Source organism: Miscanthus floridulus, chromosome 19 (genome assembly GCF_019320115.1).
Source record: "Miscanthus floridulus cultivar M001 chromosome 19, ASM1932011v1, whole genome shotgun sequence".
Lineage (NCBI taxonomy): Eukaryota > Viridiplantae > Streptophyta > Magnoliopsida > Poales > Poaceae > Miscanthus > Miscanthus floridulus.
Genome location: NC_089598.1, coordinates 23,453,975 through 23,479,041, shown reverse-complemented (window position 1 = coordinate 23,479,041; position 25,067 = coordinate 23,453,975).

Here is a 25,067-nt window from a genome sequence, read left to right as displayed (position 1 = left end):
GTTATGGGTCACTCTTTCTATTTCTTCAAGCACTTTAATAGGTCTCTCTTCATAGGTCTAATCCAACTGAATCTTGATACTAGTGGGTTCAATAGCTTCTTCGGGCACATGAAGACATTTCTTGAGTTGGGAGACATGAAAAACACTGAATATAGCTTTCATTTCTGGAGGTAACTGGAGTTGATAGGCTACTGGTCCTTTTTGTGCAATGATCTTGTATGGTCCAATATACCTAGGAGCAAGTTTTCGCTTAACTCCAAACCTTTGTACTCTTCTCATTGGGGATACCTTCAGATACACATAATCTCCAACTTAGAATATAATAGGACTTCTCCTCTTATCTGCATAACTCTTTTGTCTTGATTGAGCGGCTTCTATATGCTATTGAATGATTTGAACTCGTTCTTCAGCTCCTTTGATAAAGTTAATTCCATAATACCTTCTTTCACTAGGCTCAATCCAATTCAGAGGGGTCCTACACTTGCGACCATATAAAGCTTCAAACAGAGCCATCTTGATACCCTCTTGATAACTATTATTGTAGGAGAATTCAACCAAAGGTAACCAATCCTCCCATGAATCCTTGGAAGAAATCACACATGCTCTCAACATATCTTCCAAGATCTGATTCACACGTTCAGTTTGACCTATGGTCTGGGGGTGATAAGCAGAGCTATGAATCAATGTGGTACCTAAGTACTTGTGTAGATGTTCCTAAAAATGATTAACAAATTGAGGCCCTCGATCTGATACAATACTCTTGGGTACACCATGCAATCTGACAATTTGTTCAATGTATAGATTTGCATATTGATGAGGTCGATACTGGACATTGATAGGAATAAAAGGTGCAAACTTGGTGAGACGGTCAACAATTACCCATAAAGAATCATGACCCTTTTGGGTGTTTGGAAGTTCGACGATGAAATCCATACTAATGTCATCCTATTTCCAACTTTGAATGGACAGTGGCTGAAGTAACCCTGCTGGTTTCATATGGATGGCCTTAACTCGGCAACAGTTATCACATCTAGCAACATATGCCGTAATTTCTTTCTTCATTTTTGTCCACTAAAATCTAGTCTTCAAATCTTGGTACATCTTGCTACTACCCGGGTGAATAGATAGCTTGGAAGAATGAGCCTCCTCTAGGATTTGGTTCCTCAACTCTTTATCTTTCAGCACTACAAGTTGATCTTTAAACCACAGAACACCATTCTCATCCAATTGAAAATGCTTGCTCTCTTCTTCTTTCATCTTTCTCTTAATATGGAATATGCCAATATCAGTCTTTTGGAGCTCAATGATCTTTGACTCTAGAGAACAACTAATTGTGATATTGTGTAGGACTACCAGATCCAATAAGTTGAAACCATCTTCCAACAAAGAATTACCATGATACTTCTGACTTAAGGCATCAACAACTACATTGGCTTTCCCCGAATGATAATGCACTTCTAGGTTGTAGTCATTGATCAATTCTAACCATCTTCGCTGCCTCATGTTCAACTCAGGTTGAGTGAAAATGTACTTAAGGCTCTTGTGATCAGTGTAGATATGGCAAATATTACCAAGCAAGTAATGTCTCCAAATTTTTAGAGCATGGACAACTGCTGCAAGCTCTAAATCATGTGTTGGGTAGTTGACTTCATGCTTTCTCAACTGACGTGAGGCATAAGCAATGACTCGGCCTTCCTACATCAAAACACACCCTAAACCAGTACCTGAGGCATCAAAAAATACATTAAACGGTTTCTCAATGTCAGGCTGTGCCAACACAGGAGCAGTAGTGAGTAAAGTCCGCAAAGTGTGAAAAGCTGCTTCACACTCTGGTGTCCATACAAACTTCTCATCCTTCTGAAGTAACCTTATCATAGGCTTGGATATCTTGGAGAAATCTGGGATAAACCGATGATAATATTCAGCTTAACCAAGAAAACTTTGAACTTCATGAACTGAGGTTGGGGCTTTTCAACCCATCACTTCTTGCACTTTGGATGGGTCTACATAAATTCCATCCTCTGATAATACGTGACCTAAGAAAGGTACCTTCTTCAACCAAAACTCATATTTACTAAACTTTGCATACAACTTATGCTCTCTTAGTCTCAACAATACCACTCTCAAGTGCTCCTCATGTTCTCCTGCCATCTCGGAATAAATCAAGATATCATCAATGAACACAACCACGGACTTGGCAAGTTCAGGCATGAACACCAAGTTCATCAAGTACATGAAGTAGGCAGGAGCATTGGTCAATCCAAAGGACATGACTAAATACTCATAAAGGTCATACCTAGTGGAAAAAGTAATCTTAAGTACGTCTTCTGGCCTAATCTAGATTTGGTGATAACCTGACCTCAAATCAATCTTAGAGAACACTTTTGCTTTTGATAATTGATCAAACAAGATATCAATGTGAGGCAAAGGATACTTGTTCTTGATAGTAACAGCATTGAGTGGTCGATAATCCACACACATCCGCAAAGACTTGTCCTTCTTTTTCACAAATATAGCCGGGCAACCCCATGGTGATGAACTGGGGCGAATGAGACCCTTCTCTAAAAGTTCATGCAATTGAATCTTCAATTCTGCTAACAGCCATAATCGCGGTTGATGCATAATGGATGGTCGTCATTGAAGTCAGCAAAAAGGGGTCACACCAAAGAAGGTCGATTGATCATCTTACACCTAAGGATCAAGGCTAAGATAGAAAGCTCATATGCACCAGGTGACCCATCATAGGACATAATATCTTGGTCCAATTATTATCCGACTGATAACTTGTCCAACTTTTAAATATTGTGTAGCCTTCTGATCCAACGAGGACGACATAAGTTGCTCACTAGATGACTGATGTCATTTCAGAGATAGTCACGTAGAGTCACTAGTCTACCATCTCTTGCACTCAGTTAAGTTCATGTCAGTGACCTGTTCTTCAAAAGTTATCCTTTGAACAACTTCAGAAGGGAGTCCTATAGCATCTGGTTTGACATACAGATCTTTAGACAAGATAAGGAGAGATAACCAAGGAAGAGTTCACGTAAAAATAACACATCGGTATAGTTTGTAATGGATCATAACTAGCAACCTCGATACCAGCGTGCACCCAGCAGCACAACCATGTGCCGGCCAGCCACAAGGAGGCCCTAGGTTCCGTCGTGGCACCGTAGTTGCTACTCATAACATCATTACTGAGAATACAACCCACTCGAATTTTCATGTGGCACAAATTTGGTTGCCAGGAGCAAGCACCATGAGAAGGAGGGATAGCAAACAAAGGTAGTCACAAGGTTAGGAGTCAACAAGGAGGCAATCTAAAGATCAAAACACAGCGCAAGAGAACATAGCCTAATTGTCGAAGACAACTGAGCAGGGGACTCTTGCTTAATTTCCATATACGCCTTGTGTCCACCAAGGTGATTACTAGGTAAAGATTAACATGAGATTTGGTCTTGCCGAGGGGCAACATGAGATCAAGACTGATAAACATCCAGAGACTTGAAAGAGTAGGAGACAAAGTACACAAGATTCGAGGGATAGAGCCAATGCACTGACTAGGGATTCAGTTGATAAAGCAACGACATGATCTACAAGGAAAAGGTTCCAAAGCCAAGGTAGATAGCGATTAGCATTGCACCAGATCATGTGTAGAAGAAGGATCAATGAGATCTAACAAGGATTTTAGAGCAGGGTCCTCCCACACAGGAGCGGGACAACCATGAAACATGCGAGCAAATAAGGGAAACAAGTAGCACATGCATAGTTCCAATACCATCACAAGGGTACCTCCCAAAATTGAGACCTACATACGAGTTCCTTAGATAATGATTGAGAATAAAGAGCTAAGACATCAAGCTCACTATGACTATAGCTAAGCTACTCCTGGGAGTGGTCGCTGTCGACGTCGGACACACCATCACCATGGTCGTCCTCCCAAGGCTCCACTTCTTCATCTTCGGGGTCTTCTTCAGCATCCATCTCCATGCCATCATCATTGGCAATCAACACATTAGGCTCTTCTTCCACCGCTGGAGCTGGAGGAAGAATTGGGTCCACTATTGTTGAGGCGGTGAACATCAATCTGAAGGTCCTCGATCTAGCAGATGAGCTCCTGCTCCCTATGCTCGAACTCAGTGGCCTGCCTAGCAGCCTAGAATATTGTCCTAATCCTAGCTGCCTCTCTGTTTTCAGCAAGGCGAATGACATTGTCCCTCTCAGCACGGACGCCCTGTAATTTCGCCTGAGCTGCATTTCTTTCTCTCACTGCAAGGCCAAACTACCTCCGATGAGCTTCTAAGGCTATTGCGAAGCCATCTATCTCATGCTGAGCTGCCCTGATTGCCCTTCGGTGCCCGTGCACATGTGCTCTCATCCTGCGCTGTGCGGCCTATGCTCTTTGGAGCTCTAGCATGCAGTTGATGTAGCTATCTTGGCGTGAATAAAACATCCTCATGACTGCATACATCGCACTCATTGCAGCATTACTGCTTCCAGCTCTTTCATCACTGTCTCTAACTAAAGCATTACCACCTAGCTGGGTCCAAGTGGTCTATGAGACATCCACACGGGGAAAAGATCCAACTGGCCCATTCACAAGTTCATCGCCAAATTCTTGACAAATCTCACTTTGGATCTCAAATGCGGCCACCTGGGCACCTTCCCATAGGGTCTGTCCATCTGACTCTACACTCCACCCCTGCCACTTAGGATTGTCCTCGCGGGATGCGATAGTGACTCGCACATCATACTACCTCTGTCCTTTAGTCACCACTTCACTCCAAAAGTAGCGAGGCGGTTCCGCGTACCCGACAGAGTTCAACACCCACCACAATAAAGTGGGAGTCCCAAACAGTGTCAAAAAGGTGTCACAAGCAACGGGGGCTCCTGGGGCTACCATCTGTAACAAAAGGTTACAATTAAGTGAGACACGCATTATAGAAACGGGTTACTTAACGATAAGATCATTTAAGGGCGGAACAATGCAAGAACATGAAGGAGTAATGCACCATGATGTATGCTCGGTCCGTACATCCTCACAAACTTAGAAAAATAAGTCCTAATGACATATGTGGTGGCATACATATGTTCTCTCAATATAATCGTAACTAGACGAACTACACGTTTCGTTGTTAGTGTACCTACAGAAAATTCATTTTAGCCCAACCCAACAGATATAAGTACATAAATGTAAATCTGGGCTCTAGGTTGCAACTAAATACTTCCATATATGTATACCCATATATATACTTCTATATCAAAGCTACCCGATGACAATTTATAACCACAATTAAATATGCACCATACACACATGCAAGCATGCATATACAGCTGTATCAAAACTAGCTCTCCCCGACTGCACGCTCACATTTTGCGGTCATGACACCCATCAACTTTCTTACCATGGCATAGAGGCATTTGATCCATACATTACCATTCAAGTGAGTGGTATCCATACAATAGCACACCATATAGACAACAAAAGTATAAACCCCCATGTTAGTACTTAAATAGCCACCTAAAAGTCCTTAACTGGGCATAAAGGAGATGACCACTGGCACACTTTAGATTTTTATAACACAAAACCTTTGTTTTTAAATACACATATGACAAGTTTAAAGTTGAATCCTTGCTCCGATGCCAGCTATCACAGAACCGTCTAATTTATAAGAGCACAAGTACAATAGCAATCACCGAAGCAATCAAACCATCATACTTGAGCCCATATAAACCTGGTAGTCCGAAGAAATCACGAAGGATCTCAAACAACCAACATACAAACCAAGATCATAGAGATTCAACACAACCAGTCACATGTTACATCATGGTTCACAAATATTTCTCATACATCGGAGTTCACATAGTTATTACAAACCAAGTTTGAAAGTAGCGGAAGCAAAGTAGTTTAACATCAACATCACACGTAGATTAAAACAAAGCCAGTGTCATAGTCATCTCCAACCAAAAGCACAAGGGTGAGATGATATACAGAATGACCATTGCCCATGGTCCTAGTCCTCATCCACTGTAGGAGCAAAGCAGTTCTTGCAGTAGCCGTGATACATAACATTATCTGTAACAATGGGAATAAAACCCCGAGTACGAGAAGGTACTCAGCTAGACTTACCCGTCCAACTAATATACTAAGACACCAAGGAGTATGCAAGGCTTTAGTAGAGCTGGTAGACATTATTTGTAGAAAAAACATAAGTTATCCAACATCTCATTAATTGTGAATCACCAGTTATTAATCCTATCTCATACTAGATTAGCAACTATCCTATGCCAAACATGTTCGTATCATTAAGTCATCACAATAATAACCATATCCAGTTGAGTTCTTGCATCATCTCATAACCAACATTTCCATCACTTACTATGATGAAAGGAACTCAAGTCAAGTTCTCACTATCCGAGAGAGACGGCGATTCAAAACGATTCCTACCCAGCTGGGGAATTATTCCTAACACACGCCCATACTTCCCCCGTCAGGGTCGCATTAGGTCACCTTTGGTACAACTCAAGTAAAATCGTGGGTACGACCAGCGCCGTGCCCTTAGAGAACCACTCTGGCAAGGGGGCTCGGGACTCTAACCCGCCCTTGGGCTTACGCCATTGGCTCTCCACACATCCTTACTTCCTCTAGGGTGCGCACTTACACCAAAATTTGGGAGACGAACGCAGAAACTCGTAGGCTTCCAAGATTGTGCCAATCAAGAAATCAATTGCATAAGGGTCGATATCAGCCGGTTCGGATGCTACACTGGAATCGGCTTTCTTTGAATGACGTCAACAGATAACGATGATGAGCTACGATCGGCGTCGGGGAGATACATATCAGACTCTACAAAAGGGGAAAGATTAGGATCCAAGTTATCTTAAGATAGGAATGTTTTCTTCATACCAAAGATTGTACCGAGTCGTACCTGAGTAAGATTTGTGTTTAGGCTCCGGGTATAAATATTAAAGCCAGGCTATTGTAAAGACACACAATCAATCAAATATAAGTTACTTACTTTTTTCAGCTCCGGCTAACCCTTAGGAGTAGGAGTAGAGTATATCTCGGCGAGTTCTTCAGCGAGCAAGGCTGCATCGGTCTAGCCGACCTCTGGCTTGTCTATAAGTATCGTCATGGCTTATACTTCTGTTCGTACGGCTGCATCGATTCGGTTGACCTCCACTACAACTCTGGTATAAGTTAGTTATCGACTCTTGTTTAGTTCAAGTACGGCTGCATCGATCTGGTCGACCTCCACTGCTCAAACTAGATTACGGTCAAGTTATCGGCTCTATCTAAGGGTGGTGTCCTTTGGATAGATTCATTAAGTTACCGATATTGCATATTGCTTTCATTATTTATTTAATTACAGCAATATCACTTCGCCCGATTGGGATTGATCTAGATCGGCCTTATATCCTTTTTAACCCATTGTTTATTAATCTAAAATTAATCTAATTTGCACCTAAAATGATGAGTTATATTTTCTCGGCTATTTTATGTCAATCTTGATCGTGCATAGTGTACGGTTAAGGCATGTCTGGTCTTGAATAGATCTATTGGCTAACGAAAACCATTCCGTGGCCTATTATCATAGCCTGTGTGATTCTACCTCACACCCCACTGTTAGCACCGTAGAGTGGGGATCATTATTTGGTAGATCTGGCCCTGATAGGGCATGACCTTAACTCTGCGCTATGCCTGAATCGGCTGTTTTAGCCGATATCGAGTGCTTTCACATACAGTTCACGTCACGAGATCGTTGAAGTAAAGATAGGTTGAAAGATGTGTTAGCCCCATCATCTTATTATTGTATTACAGTCTACATGATTCTGCCTCATGCCCCACTGATATTAGTAATAAGTTAGGGTCGTCGAATCTATTGTTGTTTCTACGGCCTGCATAATTCTACCTCATGCCCCACTGGTCATAGCGATAGATAAGATCTAATATGTTCATTAGGTTTATCTCTATTAAATGGTTAAATGATGATGAACTATTTCTTTTATATAAAAAGGAATTCGGCTGCTTGCAGTCATTGGCTTAATATAGACTGGTTAATGTTGATATCCTATTGCCACTAACTAATATTTGTCCAAATAACAATGTTCATCCTGAATGATAACCGATTTTTCTTCCATAATTTCATGAGCTTCAACTGATTTATTCTTATGAGCATGCTAGAATCAGCTATTTAGTCGATCTCCTTCCAAATCGGCTCTTAGAGCTGCACATTCGGGACTATCTGGCAACATTGGCATGTTCCATCCTAAATTACTGATTAGCTTTCTCTACTTATCAATTGTAGGGTCAAATTGACTGGCACGTCTCGGGAGGAGTGCGTAGGATCGACCATCCCTGTGTTGAAGCCAGGCGGATCTACAGCTCCATCGAGCAGACCCTTCTGGCTTGCTCGTGTGCCCTCGGCATGGGACAAAATTTTGTGCTGACACATGTTCTGGCACGCCCGGTGGGACCCCACAATTGTCATGGCGGCTTACAATAACAATGACATCCTCATGGTACCTTATGAAGACCTACCTAATGGAGATAAAGATGTCATCAGCAAAGCTACAGAAGAATTTCAGAACAAGTGTTTGTTGTCCTACACCAAAACACGTGATAATACAATTGTTCAAAAATATCCACTACCAAGAGTTCTATTACACGGGCTGATAGATGCAGTTGAAGCTGAAGACAGACGTCTCTTCATGGAAGCTGTAAATAAATCTGTTCATGATGCTATATCAAGCCATAATGAAGCTTTCTTAGACACATTCCACAACACCATGAAGGAGGTGTTTCATGGGTTTCTTGTTGATCAGATGTTGCTGGCTTATTACAACATTCCACATCCGTCGACTCAAGGGACTAATCAAGTCGGTACTAGCCATCAAGAAGTAGCACCAGCTGGTGATAATGACGTCCAGATAGTTCAGAGTTCATCTGAGCAAGCTCAAGGTACTACTACAAATCAGATACAGTATAATCCTAGATCGTCAGTATAGCATGTGCAACAGCCGGCGGGGCAAGGTCAGAACCAGATAATTAATTTTGGCATATTAGGCCACATACCATTGTCGGCTCAAAAAATAGCACCATCAATTCAAAGGATCCATAGAGATATAGATCATCATATCTACAATCAGAGACTTCAAGCAGCAAATCAGCAAAGGACCCAATAGATAGAGATTCCACAGGGGTATCATTATGGCATAGATTATAACACCCTTCACATGATTCCGAATCCAGGGTATCAAGGCACACGGGATTTCAATCCACAGATGGGTGAGTAGGTCTAGAGAAATCCAAATTAAAATGTTGATGAGTTGTTGCTGAGAGTGACCGAGATGATGAAGAATCAGTTCAGTCTAAAGCCAAAAGGACTAACCTTCTCATACAAATGCACATATCTAGAATGGTATGATTTGGTCGCCCTTCCTACAAATTACAGGCTCCTAGAGTTTGCCAAGTTCACTGGCCAGGACAGCACAATAGAACACGTCAATCGGTATCTTACACAATTGGGCGAGGCATCCATTGAAGAGGCCCATCGAGTTTATTTCTTCTCCTTGTCCCTATCAGGGCCAGCCTTCACTTGGTTTTCATCACTGCCAGCCAATTCCATTGTCAATTAGGCTGACTTGGAAAAGAAATTTCATACATATTTTTATACTGGGACTAGAGAAAAGAAGATTACTGACTTGACAACTATAAGATAGAAAACTAACGAATCGAGCACTGAGTTTCTTCAGAGGTTCAGAGAGACCAAAAATTTGTGCTTCTCATTAAACTTGGCTGATGGTCAGCTAGCTGCTTTGGCCGTGCAAGGAATGCTGCCAACATGGAAAGAAAAATTGTTGGGACAGGAATTTGGTAACTTGGATCAATTGGCCCAACGAGTGGTGGCGCTCAATAGCCAATTCTAGAGTATACGCAGAGATACCCGATTCTAGAAAAGTACCACAGTGGCCAAGGCTTATAATCCATATTCAGTCGATGACGGCTATGAAGATGAAGAAGAAGAGGTTGTCATGGCTGAATGGAATTGGGGCAAAAAGACAATAATGGTGCCAAATCCTTGGGGAAGAGGAGTCGAGGAGAGCTATAACTTTGACGTCACAAAATTAGACAAGCTCTTTGATTTTCTGCTTGAGAAGAGACAAATCAAGTTGCCCGATAATCATGTTATGTTGCCCCCTAATCAGTTAAAGAATAAGAAGTTCTGCAAGTTCCATAACGCTACTTCTCATTCCACTACTGAATGCAGAATTTTCCGGCAGCATATACAAAGAGCTATTCAGCAAGGAAGACTCAAATTTGATACGCCTCAAAAAATGAAAATTGATGATAATCCTTTCCCAGGAGATCAAAATATGGTCGAGCTAGGCTGCTCAAAGGAAAGACTAAGGTCTTGACATCAACCAAATCAAGAGAAGCTAGAACAGTCGATCCCAAGATGCAAATATCGGCTAACGAGTATAGAGAAATTAGAAGACATCGCGACAAGCAAAAGAGCCGATATAAGAAGGGGAAACATCAAAAGATGGGGCAACAAAGCCGCGGGTTACATCTCGGATTTTGTTGAATAAGTGGTAGCGGCAGAAAAAAGGGATTATCAGCGTTGGTTAGAGGAACAAGAATACCAGCATCAACGGGAAAAGGAGAAGTATGAAAGGAAGCAAGCCAAATCATATTGGAATTTTCCTTTCTTCAGACATTGCTGGAATGAAAGTTTAAAGTTGCCTACCAGACATGATTGTCCAGAATGCAGCAATCAATATTAGGAGTTTAGGCAATCTCAAACCAACTACCGGTCTATCCATGCTCAAGATGCATATCACCATAATAACATGGATTGGCGCTTAAAAATGGAAGTACTCACAATTGGCTTGGAAAAAGAGTTGTTGATCAAAACTGGGCTAATTATGAAGAGGAGAGTAATAAAGAAGAATATGTTTGGCAGCAAGGCCAACGGTGTCCAGGAGGTTTGACAAGAAGCTAGAAGAGAAGGGTGCAACACCTAAGGAATAGAGAGTTAGAACAGGCTCAGGCATCCGATAAACCTCAAGTATGGCATGCTAAGCAGACAGTAGATAAAATACAACCATCGGCTAATATTCAAATGGCTTTTCTGTTGCCATCAGAGTTCAGAGCTCCGGTAGATCAAGAAGTTTATTCGGATTTCGATGAATCATAGTATGAGGAGATAGTTGCCAAGTTGACTGTCATACAACAAGCAATATTTGATAAACCAGTCAAGCATCGGCACTTAAAAGCTTTATATGTGAAAGGTTTTGTTGATGGGAAGCCGATGAACAAAATGTTGGTGGACGGAGGTGCTTCTGTCAATCTTATGCATTACACCACTTTTTGTAAACTTGGCAAGGGACCAGGAGATCTGATTGAGACTGACATGATGCTCAAGGAATTTAGGGGTAATACGTCTAAGACCCGAGGGGAAATGAATGTTGAACTAACAATCGGGAGTAAGACTCTGCTTACCACATTCTTCGTCATCGATGGAAAAGGGACATACAATTTACTCCTTGGTCATGATTGGATTCATGCAAACTATTGTGTGCCATCGATCATGCATCAGTGTTTGATTCAATGGCATGGAGATGATGTCGAGCTAGTTCGCGTTGATGAGTCTGTGAGTATCGTGATAGCCGATCCAGTCTTTTAGGAACTAGGAGACTTCAAATGCTTTTTGCAAGATATGGGAAGGAGACTTCATAAGGATCAGTAATGAAGGACAACAGTCGATCCAAGCAATCGGATCTAAGAGTTTGTTTTAGTAAATAGTCATGGCTTCATGTCGACTGATGGATTAAGAGAAATAAGCATTGGTTCAAAAAATAGGTTTAGGCCGACGTATGTGAGCACTAAGTGGAATCCTAAGTGCGAGTCAGAGTTGATGGATGTATTAAAGGAAGTTATGTTTTGATTAATGAGATGCTTGGCCTAGATCGATCGATCGTTTAACCTTTGGTCTGAAAAGTTCTGGTACAATCTATCAATAGCGATTGGTGAAATATATTTGAAGGGTATTATCCCAGCATTTGATCAACACTTGATAGCCGATTTGTTTAGTCGTCGGCTCTAATAGCCGGTACCAGAAGGATATCGCATCTAGTTCAAAAATAAGATTGAAGATGTGAAAAGCCGATACTATATGTATCGCCTCTAGAGCAAAAACAAAAAAGAACAAAGACATTCATGACACATGTAGGGGCATTGCACTGAGACACATTCATGAAAGAACAGAAGGTTTCATTCATTAGTTTGCCCTAGATACAAGCTAATCGAAGACCTTGTTCACCACATCTTGAGCAGATGTGATGTCCACAACGGCCTCCGCCGCGATGACAAACTCCTCAAGCAAATCCTCATGCTCCTCGGGGCCATCGCCCATTTAGAAACCAGTCTCCATGGTGTGGAGCTCATACCCAGTCTGGACTTGCGCCGCGGTCAGCGCCATCGCTACACCACGATGAACGTAGTGGAGGGCGATCTCCTGAACGCAGGGTGGAACGTCATGGAGGCGAGCATTGATGAGGGAGCCCCGGGCATTGACGGCATCCACGGTCGCGTTCGCCGCTAGTTGGAGAGACTCCAACTGCACTGTCAGGGCGGACGATCGCAGAAATAGGAGAGTTGTCAACATAAGAGATAATGGAAATCAGAATAAAGTGTTCCTAGAATTCATCTTTCCCACCACCATGGCGTCAGACTTGGCCAACCGCACTCGGACGGCGCTGGCCTCCTCCTCGGCCGCATGAAGAGCAGCCTAAGAGACCTTGAGGTGGATCTTGAGTTGGCCATTCTCCCGAGTCACCTCGGAATAGCGGTTCTGAGCCGCCCTCCACTCTCGAAGAAAATGTCGGGTGTCATCGCCGTTGTATGAGTCGGAGGAGTCCGACGATGAGGCCGGCACGAAAGATGCAGCGTCAGAGGGCTCTTTAGCCCTGGGAAGAGGACGAAGACTGTCATTCAAAATGAATCTATAGATAAATCAGAACAGTTCGTCGTTACAAGCAGAAGATGTCGATCTCACCCCATGCATCGGAGGCGCTGATTCACCAGCATGTTCTCCTTCAGAACCTCCACCACCGCACGCTTGCCGCGGTTCTCCTCACCGACCATGAAGTTGATCGGAACTACAGGAAGGGAGGAAGGTTGCTACAGTGTTCTACGAGGGTGGAGAAATGCAAAGGAACAGGAACGGTTGCGAGTGCGGATATTTTCGAGGCCGGAGCCCTTGTCTGGTATTTGAAGCCACAGAGCGAAGAGGTGGACGCCTCGAGATGTGCAAAAGGCAACATCAATTAATAGAAGGCAAAACGCCACCCCAATAATACTGAAGAGAATACGGCGCCGGATGACTAAGGACAGAGGATCGAGGGGTTCTCTTAATGAAGGCTGCATTTTCAAACTTAATTAGATTAAGGTTAGAAGTCTGGGATCGGCTATTTTCAAATCGGCTCTTTAGCCAAAAACGAGAAATACAATGAAGCGACGGGAAGTATGGTTATCATTGATTTTACACAAGATATGTGTGTAAGGTCCTAATGGCTAGAGGGGGGGTAAATAGCCTATTAAAAATTCTACAACAACACTTAACAATCCGGTTAGACAATTATGAGGCGAAGCAAGTGTTGCGCTAGCCTACTAAAAATGCAAGCCACCTACCACAATTCTAGTTTATATAGTTTCTATCCACACAGAAGCTACGTCACTACACTAAGTTAGTGTGCTCTCAAATGCTAACTAAAGAGCCACACTAACCAAACTAACAAGCTCTCACAACTAGCTATACTAAAGAGCTTGACAACTAGTTGTGGTAAGGTAAAGAGAGAGAGCAAGATAGTTATACCGACGTGTTGAGGAGTGAACCAATCAATCACAAGAATCAATATCAATGAAGACCAATCATCTCGTAATCAAATGATGAACACAATGATTTTTTACCGAGGTTCACTTGCTTGCCGGCAAGCTACTCCTCGTTGTGACGATTCACTCACTTGGAGGTTCACGCGCTAATTGGCATCACATGCCAAACCTTCAATAGGGTGCCACACAACCAACACAAGATGAGGATCACACAAGCCACGAACAATCCACTAGAGTACCTTTTGGCTCTCCGTCGGGGAAAGGTCAAGAACCCCTCACAATCACCACGATCGGAGCCGGAGACAATCACCACCCTCCGCTCGATGATCCTTGCTGCTCCAAGCCATCTAGGTGGCAGCAACCACCAAGAGTAACAAGCGAATCCCGCAGCGAAACACGAACACCAAGTGCCTCTAGATGCAAACACTCAAGCAATGCACTTGGATCCTCTCCCAATCTCACAAAGATGATGAATCAATGATGGAGATGAGTGGGAGGGCTTTGGCTAAGCTCACAAGGTTGCTATGTCAATGCAAATGGCCAAGAGAGTGAGCTTGAGCCAGCCATGGGGCTTAAATAGAAGCCCCCATGAAATAGAGTCATAGTACCCCTTCACTGGGCACAACACGGGGTGACCAGACGCTCCGGTAATATTGACCGGACGCTGGACCTCAGCGTCCGGTCACGCGATGTGTGCCACATGTCCCCTCTCTTCAAATGTTGATCGCCTGATCTCAACAGTCAAGTGATGACCTGACACTATAGCTCAAAGTGACCGGACGCTGAACCCCAGCATCTGGTCGTTTCCAGTAAGCATCCAGACATGACTTTTCACGACCGGACGCATCCGTTCATGCTCGACCGGACACACCCAGCGTCCGGTCACTCGGCAACTCCTCTATGCGTGACCATGTCAGTGTGACCGGACGCAGCCAGCCAGCGTCCGGTCGTTTTAGCGCCAGCATCCGGTCGATGACCGATGCTGTGCTTTTTCTGCTGCTACTGACCGGACGTGCCGGTTCTTCAGAGACCAGCATCCGGTCACTTACAATGACCTCCATCTTTTTTGTCTAGGGCGCTGGTGGCACCGTTGGACTTTTCACACTCAACGGGTGAACATTCCACTGGTGAAGTTCCTAACCCTTGCTTAAATGTGCCAACCACTAAGTGTATCACCTTGTGCACATGTGTTAGCATATTTTCACAAACATTTTCAAGGGTGTTAGCACTCCACTAGATCCTAAATGCATATGCAATGAGTTAGAGCATCTAGTGGTACTTTGATAACCGCATTTTGATACGAGTTTAACCCCTCTTAATAGTACGCTATCGATCCTAAATGTGATCACACTCACTAAGTGTCTCAATCACCAAAACAAAATGGATCCTACAATTTATACCTTTGCCTTGAGCCTTTTGTTTTTCTCTTTCTTCTTTTCAAGTCCAAGCGCTTGATCATCACCATGGCATCACCATCATCATGATCTTCATTCGCTTCACCACTTGGAATGTGCTACCTATCTCATGATCACTTGATAAACTAGGTTAGCACTTAGGGTTTCATCAATTCACCAAAACCAAACTAGAGCTTTCAACGTGTTATCATACAAATTACAAGTCTAGAACATCCTAGATTGCTTTCAGTACTTCTAGCCGGATGGCATCAGCTTCTACAATCTGTTGCTTGTCTTCTTCGGTCGATCCAGGGATGTCCTCAAGGCCGTTGCGGATGACCCTGCCTTCTCTGACCTTGGCCAGCAGTTCTTGTTTCTTTTGCTTAATGGCATCAGGTATTTGAGCCAGGTTGGACTTGTGATGATCAATGGTGATTTTCACCTTCTCTAGTTCCTTCTCAAGTTCTGCACGCCTGATTTCTAGTTGGGACAACTCTGGGTCAATCCTGAGGGAGGAGTTCTTTAGATCATCAATCAACTATGTCAGCTCTTTAGCCTCTTGCTTGTTCAAGTTCCTCTTGGCCAGTAAAGTTTCATGATCAGACAGATTCCTTTGAGCCTTTTTCACCTTTAGGGCCTGAACTTCAAAGATAGATAAAGATGATAAGACTCTGGAGAGAACTGGAGATGGATTGCTATTGATGGCCAAGAGGACTCTCTGCATTGAATCGGTGTCTTGGACCAAATCGACTATATTCTTCTCAAACATTGGCAATACATCTCTTAGTCAATTTCTGGTCTCTTCTGACAAAGCTTCCTTAGAAGAGGTGGCTGACAAACTGACTTCATCTTCATCTAAATATTCCCCAAGATTGAATGAATAGCTCAAAGCTGGGAGATCGAGTGCCTATATCTAAGAAAATCTTGATTACAAGGTTTGGATCAGTTCATGACAAAATGGATGGCAAAGTGGATACAATACCTTTTCTATGATAGCCTCCATCTGAAGAGAAGGGATGGCTAATGATGCACCAGTGATGACTGGTTGAATCAGCTCTGAACTTTCAACATTGGTATCTGCAAGTATCAAGGAAAATTTTTAGTTCATAATCATTGCAGAAGGATAAAAGGGATGTATGATTTTCTTACCATCAGTTGTATGCTGGACTGGGGAGTCAGTAGTATGAGTGTCAACAACGGGATCATTCTCAACATCAAGAGGATCATTGCCAATGGGTGAACTGCCAGACTTTTGCTCTTGTATGGGTGTTTCCTCGAGAAGTATTTGGCATGGTAAGAAGTCAGATGAAGAATAAAAGCTGAATAGAATCAAGAATCTTTGAGAAAACACTTCGGCAGCATTAAGGATAAAATAGAAGGACTCACATCTTCTGTTGTTTTGGAAGCATCTGTTGCTTCAACCACAATCGACTCTTCTCGGGGGTCGGCTGATGAAGGTCTAGTTGATGCTGACCCGAACGCCTAAGACAACAGCTCCACTCCCAGAGCCAATTGGGATGCCATGGATGATAACTGTGAAGAAAGGAGATCAGAAGTTGAATGTCATTTTGAGAAAGATATGAATTGTTTACCTGAGCAGCTGATGGCCTCGATCTGTGGAGTCTTTTCCTAGTGACGGCTTTCTGAGTTGCCCCTTGGACCGCCTTGCGCTTTGAAGATTGATATGTTACGATCATGGGGGCAGCGTGAGTGTTCATCAATTTCTTCAGTGAAGGTGCGGCCGATCCTATTCTTGAAACTGGGTATGGTGGCTGATAATTTATAGGACGCCCCTTCCTATCCAAGCTTGGAGGGTCAAATTCAATGTCCTGAAAGGATCGGTTAGAACAGTTGGCAAGAGGATTCATTGAATAATTTCCCTTAAAAGAAATGGCAAGTTACCTCTCTGTCAGAAGCAAATTCCCTATCCAGAGCTATACACAAAGGATGGACCAATCCACAGAAAAGATGGGAGCGCCAGTCTTGCCACCAGGAGTCAAAGAGAGTGGAGGAGAGACTGACTCTAATCCAGTCATGCAAGCAAAGGGAAGGAAGAGCTGATCCTAGTTGAAAAACTCTGGGGGCTTCAAGTACTTCTCTGATATCTTCCCGTGGCTTCAATATGTTCTTGAAGAATAGCTGAGGAGGCAATTGATCGAAACCAAACTGACGAGCTGCAAAGGATAGATTGTAAAACTCATAAGTTGGAAGGTTGCCTAGAAGAAAAGAGCATGTAGCTATTTTGCCACGTCCATGACGAAACTCGACTAGAAGAACACAGGGCTTGATGAAAGAATTGAAGATTGCGGCCGCCATTTCATCCGAATAGCTTGATTCAAATCGAAATTTGAATGAAAAGGTCAGCTCATTGTCCTCATCCTCATCATATGGTAGCCAAGTCAAGACATCTGCATCAAACCCTCTGAAAAACTTTTTGAAGAGATGACCAATGTTGATGTCAATCATTATGACCGATGCGGCCTCACCATAGCTGTGCACTGACGGGTCCTTCCTTCTTCGCCTCTATATTCCTCATCAAACTTGGAGGAAGGAAAACTCAGGTTTCTGAGGTCGGGTCTTGTAATCTTGTGCACATACAGGTTAAGCCACAGTTGTATCAACCACCAAGGGCCACTGATAGTATGCACTGGTTCATTCTTCAGTAATTGGGCAGCCACCTGGTACATCAGATGATAAGCAACCCCTAGCAGATACTTTCCAAGAGAGATATCCTTGCCTAATGCTAGATGCCCAGCCATGAGTTTATGATTATAAGTTGGACCACAAGATGACCCACAAAAGACAAATTTTTCTAACCACATGTTCAGGAAGGCCACATACTCTCTTTCGCTAACGACTGATCCATCTCCAATATGGTTAAGAATGTAACTAGCCCATCATGTGCAATCCGATATCTTGGCTAATTTCTTAGAACCAGCACTCAAGTACTCATAAGGCTACATTGATCCAGTGATTCTAAGGTCGGTCAACATGTAAACATCGGCCAGAGTGATAGTCATTGGACTGTGACCAAATATAAAGGCATTCAGGGCATTTGACCAGAAATAAGATGTGAATATCAGGAGTGAATCATTCCTCTCCATCCCAGACAATGAGAGTGTCAAGCATTGGTTCAAATAATAAAGCTCCCAATCTCCACCCTTTTCTCAGACACCCTATGAAACCAATTTCTCCATCCCTTAGGCATTTTGGGCCAGTTTCTGAAGGGAGTTTTGATGTTCCAAGATGACAAATCCATTGCGGACTGTTTGAAGGGGATTTGGTTTGTTTCTTGATGGATGAAATCAGATGGATCAGGGTCACCCATAGGCCCAAGAAAATAGATATTAGGAGCAACAGCTGATGGAATCAAGATTTCGTTCCTCATTTCCTAAAAATCGGACGAAATAAGTTTGAGAAGAAAAGAAATACAAGGTAGCGGCCAATGCTTGGAGCGTGGAAACTTGGAGACATACCTTAGGGACGTGGTCAATGGTCGCCATTGTAGCCGAAATTGGTTTGAATCTGATGAGGATCGCTTGGATGACGGCTTGTTAGAACAGATGATTTGCTATGGTTTGAGGCCTTGGCGATAACAGCGTTGGCTGTTAAAGTTGGCTCAAGAAAGAAAGGAGAAAGCAAACAGGCCAAGTGAGCTGGAAGAGATACTATTGGGATGTTATATAAGACTTATGCCAGGAAGTCAGGAGTCATGCGTATATCTCGGGATAGAACAGTTGCAGCGTGATAAACCAATAAACTGGAATTTTGGAATAAAATTATTTTATCCCAAAAATGGGGGGCATGTGTTTACACCAAAATTTAGGAGACGAACACAGGAACTCACAGGCTTCCAAGATTGTGCCAATCAAGAAATCGATTGCATAAGGGTCGATATCAGCCGGTTCGGATGCGACACTAGAAGCGGCTCTCTTTGAATGACGTCGGCAGATAACGATGATGAGCTACGATCGGTGTCAGGGAGATATATATCGGACTCTACAAAAGGGGAAAGATTAGGGTCCAAGTTATCTTAAGATAGGAATGTTTTCTTCATACCGAAGATTGTACCAAGTCGTACCTGAGTAGGATTCGTGTTTAGGCTCCGGGTATAAATATTAAACCCCGGCTATTGTAAAGACACACAATCAATCAAATACAAGTTACTTACTTTTTTGGCTCCGGCCACCCCTTAGGAGTAGGAGTAGAGTAGATCTCGGCGGGTTCTTTAGTGAGCAGGGCTGCATTGGTCCGGCCGACCTCTGACTTGTCTGTAAGTACCGTCATGGCTGATACTTCTGTTCGTACGGCTGTATCGATCCGATCGAATAAGTTAGTTATCGACTCTTGTTTAGTTCAAGTACGGCTGCATCGATCCGGTCGACCTCCACTGCTCGAACTAGATTAAGGTCAAGTTATCGGCTCTATCTAAGGGTGGCGTCCTTCGGATAGATTCATTAAGTTACCGATATTGCCTATTTCTTTCATTATTTATTTAATTACAGTAATATCACTTCGCCCGATTGGGATTGATCTAGATCGGCCTTATATCCTTTTTAACCCATCATTTATTAATCTAAAATTAATCTAATCTGCACCTCAAAATGATGAGTTATGTTTTATCGACTGTTTTATGTCAATCTTGATCGTGCATAGTATGCAGTTAAGGCATGTCTAGTCTTGAATAGATCTATTGGCTAACGAAAACCATTCCGTGGCCTGTTATCACGGCCTGTGTGATTCTGCCTCACACCCCACTGTTAGCACCATGGAGTGGGGATCGTTATTTGGTAGATCTGGTCCTGATAGGGCATGACCTTAACTGTGCGCTATGCCTGAATTGGCTGTTTTAGCCGATATCGAGTGCTTTCACATACAGTTCACGTTACGAGATCGTTGAAGTAAAGATAGATTGAAAGATGTGTTAGCCCCATGATCTTATTATTGTATTATGGCCTGTATGATTCTGCCTCATGCCCTACTGATATTAGTAACAAGTTAGGGTCGTCGAATCTATTGTTATTTCTACGGCCTGCATGATTCTGCCCCATGCCCCACTGGTCATAGCGATAGATGAGATCTAATATGTTCATTAGGTTTATCTCTATTAAATGGTTAAATGAAGATAAACTATTTCTTTTATGTAAAAAGGAATTCGGTTGTTTGCAGTCATTGGCTTAATATAGACTAGTTAATGTTGATATCCTATTGCCATTGACTAATATTTGTCCAAATAACAATGTTCATCATGAATGATAACCAATTTTTCTTCCATAATTCCATGTGCTTCAACTGATTTATTCTTATGAGCATGCTAGAATTGGCTATTTAGTCGATCTTCTTCCAAATCGGCTCTCAAAGCCGCACATTTGGGACTGTCTGGCAACACCAGCATGTTTCGCCCTAAATTAATAATTAGCTTTCTCTCCTTGTCAATTGTAGGATCAAATTAAATGGCACATCTCGGGAGGAGTGCATAGGATCGACAACCCCTGCGTTGAAGCTAGGCGGATCTACAGCTCCATCAAGCAGACCCTTCTGTCTTGCTCATGTGCCCTCGGCACAGGACGAAATTTCGTGTCGACACGGCTTCGCGGTCGGAACGACTTATCCGGCTAACTATATGAGAGGCGTTCAACAAGACAAGATGACCTCCAATGTCCGGTCCTTAAATGACACAGACAGAATTACTACAATACCACATATAAGACTCCGCCCAGTCTCCATTTATTCAACAATACCAGGTTATGTTCCATGATAGCACAGTATAGCCAACTGTGATCAAGTTATCACCTATAGCTCGCAGGTGACAGAAAATCACCCGACTTCTACCGGTCTAAGCATAGCTAAGCATGATAAACGTTCTTGGACTTAAATAGGATTCAGGGTAGATAATTTTGATCAAGGAAAGGTAATATGCAGCAAGTGTTTCCAAAGAACTCATGTCACGTAATGCATCAATACGAATAACTTTAAGTGATATTAATAAAATAGAGAGGCTTATAATGCTCCGGGGCTTGCCTTTCATGAACGTTGAAAGCTGGTGATTAGGGCACTCCAGGAGGTGATCAACTTCAGGCTCGCCTTCTCCAAGAACCTCCTGGTGCTGCGCTTCCTGATTCTTCTCCTGAGGATCGACGTCGAGCTCCACTAATGTGATCTCCTCGGTGGCACCTATTGCATGCATATGCATAAGTAAGTCCCATGAATGCATAAGAAGGATCACAGATGATGTGATAGAGGAAGGTACATGCTGCAACAATGATGTTGAGTTACACAATGATAACAATGCTAACTCCATGTTTACCTAGTAGGTGCATACCTCTTCTCTATCTACTTGCAAATTTCACACAAGGCAATATCTAAGCTACACATGACAGTTACAAGTTTATATCATAACTAAAGTTCTACTTATCCAAATGTTGTGATCTTGGACTTTCTGAAAAGATTATAAAATTTTCTACAACTCTTATTTAATCACCAAAAGCTAATGCACACTCTATCCTAACCAAAACAAGCAATCTATCCAGTGCTGTCCAGAAATTCCAGAGAACAAGTATTTTGGGAGACTAACTTTAAACAGCTATAACTCCTAAACCCTTTGGCCTATTGCCCTAAAATTTTTACACAAAATAGATGAAGAAGTTCCCTACAACTTTGTTAATACCCATTTCTACAGCAAACATCATTTTCACTATGCAACATACCAAACCACAGAATCTGTCCGAAAACCTTTCTAACTCGAATTATAAAGCAACAATATTTGTACTACATGTAAGTATTCAAAATTTGACATCACCAAGTATACCAACAGTTCAAGAACATCAAAAACACTCAAGAAAACATAATGGCCAAGCCCAAACTATTTATTTAAATGCCTTTATCAATTTAATTAGATAAGGGAAAATAATAAACATATACCAAATGTGTACAATAAATTCTGAGAAAATTACAGTGGCTTACAAGTGCTACCCGTAGACTACTATAAAAGTTTCATACCATTTGACCTTGTATAACATCCTTTGCAAAAATGAAAACCTAGCAAGGTCTATTTTAGAGAAAATAGTAAACCCTATAGAAAAGTGCCAAAAAATAGATTATATATTTTTCCTAGCATCATATTAGTGCCATACTATTGTACAAAAATTTGTATATCAATATGTTACATATTTTTATCCCTACAATTTTCCTTAGAAAATACCATTTATTACTAGATAAATAGAAATACCCTACTTCAATCAAGTTTACAGTAAGTTTATTATTTTTTCTAGCTAGAGCATATCAACACAAAACTAACAAAATTGGAATCACAATTTTATGAGTTTTCTAGCTCAAGATATCTATTTTACAAGATTACTAACATTCAAAAAACACTTATTTAAATATATTTTAATCACCAAGAAAAACATCATAAACTGTATATTTCATATTTTTATAAAAAAAACTACACTTCATGAGGAACACAACAAAATTTGGTTCACAAGAATTAGACCTCTAAAACTCCACTTATGATTTTCCAAAGTTGCATGCAAATCTGGAAATAAATGAACTAGCTTTCTATTCCACCGTCGCTGACAGCAGGGGTCCTCGAAACAGACGGGCCCGCATATTAGTGAAAGAAAAAACAGAGGAGCGGCGCTGCTCGACGCGGATCGGCCGGAGTTCACCGATGGCGAGCTTTTCCGGCGACGGCACCGACACTACGATGATCACCAAGACATCGCGAACACACTGAGCTAACTAATTGGACCTATTGCCGAAGCTATCGATGACGGCGGCGTTCATGGCAGTGCGGCGGAGTGGGCCGACGGCGAGGCGCCGGAGCTGGCCGTGACGGCTCGATCTAGGGTTCGGCCAAGCATCTATAGGCTACGGCGAAGCTAGCGCACCAACTATTTCGGCGAATGACGGACGGAGGTGTCCCAGCCACGGTGACGGGGCACGGCGGCGGAACATCGGTAAGGTCGTGCGCAGCGCGACGGCTTACCTGGCGTGGCTAGCAAGCAAATGTGGGTGTGGTGGTGCGGTGGAAGTACTACGAAGCTACTGCGGTGGCGGAGGAGGGACGTGGTGCGCGCTGGGTCCGGCAATGGCGACGGCGGTGCTGCCTGAGCTGCTGCGGCTGCCACGGGCACTGCGGGAAGGCGAAGGAGAAAGCAGGAAATGGAAATGCGAGCGCTGGGGAGTCACGGGCGAGCGCTAGGGCTTGAGTTGGCGCGCTGGAACCCGACGTGGCCTGACTGAGCGCGCCGACGGCGACACACGGCCGCCACGCGGCGTCCAAGTTCTGAACCGGTCGGCACTGTGGCGCGATTCAGTTTGGCCAACAGAGCGAGCGAGGTAGCCTGACAGCATGTTTTCGAGGTGATCAAACTCCTAATCCGTAGTTCATCAGTGCAAACAATCTTAACAAAAGTGATAGCCCTACATACCATCTACAATTCTTCTTTAAGGATCAAGTTCTAATTCTCAATGAATAAGGAGTAAATTCATCACCAATGTCGAGCCAGCGAAACTGTAACACGCTAATGACTTAGAAAAATTCAAGTGTTGCAAAATAGTGAAATATTGATTTTGTGAGCACAAAATGACTAAGCTATGCACTGAATTAGCTCATGACCCAAAAATAAAAGTTGTTGCTCTACTCAAATACTACAACTTTGCTTAAAGGTTCGCTGCCATGCAAAGACTCCATGACATAGTTCAAACTATTCAAACATACAACTTAAAAATGATGACTTACACATTACCAATGACTTAGAGACCAAACTAGACTTAGTCATAAATACCAAAGTTGTTCCTTAAGATATTCTAAACATGTTTAAGGTATTCCCAAGGTTCCACACACATTTCATACATTGGTTACATGTAAACCCTAATCTAAGTAAGGCAATTAAGTAACATCACATACAATATAAGCCAACAAAGATAGAATACATGATATGCTTATGCTCAATGATGCTTGTGATCATGCAATGTCAAGGTTAATGCATGCTTAACACCCAGGGTGTTACAGCTCGCCTGCTCCTCCCGCTCCTCCACTATCCCGCTGCTGTCACGCAGCGCTCGCGCACCGCTGCCCCTCCCTCCCTCCCTCCCTCCGCGACCTCCATGCCACCGGAGAGGAGGGCGATGACGACGGCTTCCGGCTAGCCTCCCCTCCCTCCCTCTCTCCCTCAGCGACCTCCATGCCACCGGAGAGGAGGGCGACGGCGGCGGCTTCCGGCGAGCCGCCCCTCCCTCCCTCCCTCCCTCCGCGACCTCCATGCCACCCGAGAGGAGGACGGCGGTGGCAGCTTCCTACGAGGTAGGTGGATCTGAGCCCTCCTCCTCCACCTCCTCTTCTGGATCTGAGCTCTCCTCCTCCTCCTCCCTCCTCCTCCTCCTCCTCTTTTGGATCTGGATCTGAAGGACGCGATGAGCGCAGCGGATGTTGCATCTCATATTGCTGTAGCTTTGTTCTGTTGTTGCAGTCACGATGAGGATGCGACGCACCTAGCGTGGTCGCGACGGGGGATGGGCGGCGCGGTGGGATGGTGGGATGGCGACGCCTGTGGGACGGAACGAGTCTATTGTTCCATGGGGCGGCGGGGCGCTAGGTGCTTCGTTGTTTTGGTCAGAGATCGAAATGAGTACTGTTCTTGAAGCGGCGGGAGCATGACTTCGTACGTGGGAGCAGGACACTGGGACGGGGCTGGAGGTGCGTCCGGACACGCCCTTAAATCGGACCGTCCGGACTCTAGGAAACCGTTGCGAGATCGCTTGAAGTCTACGACCGT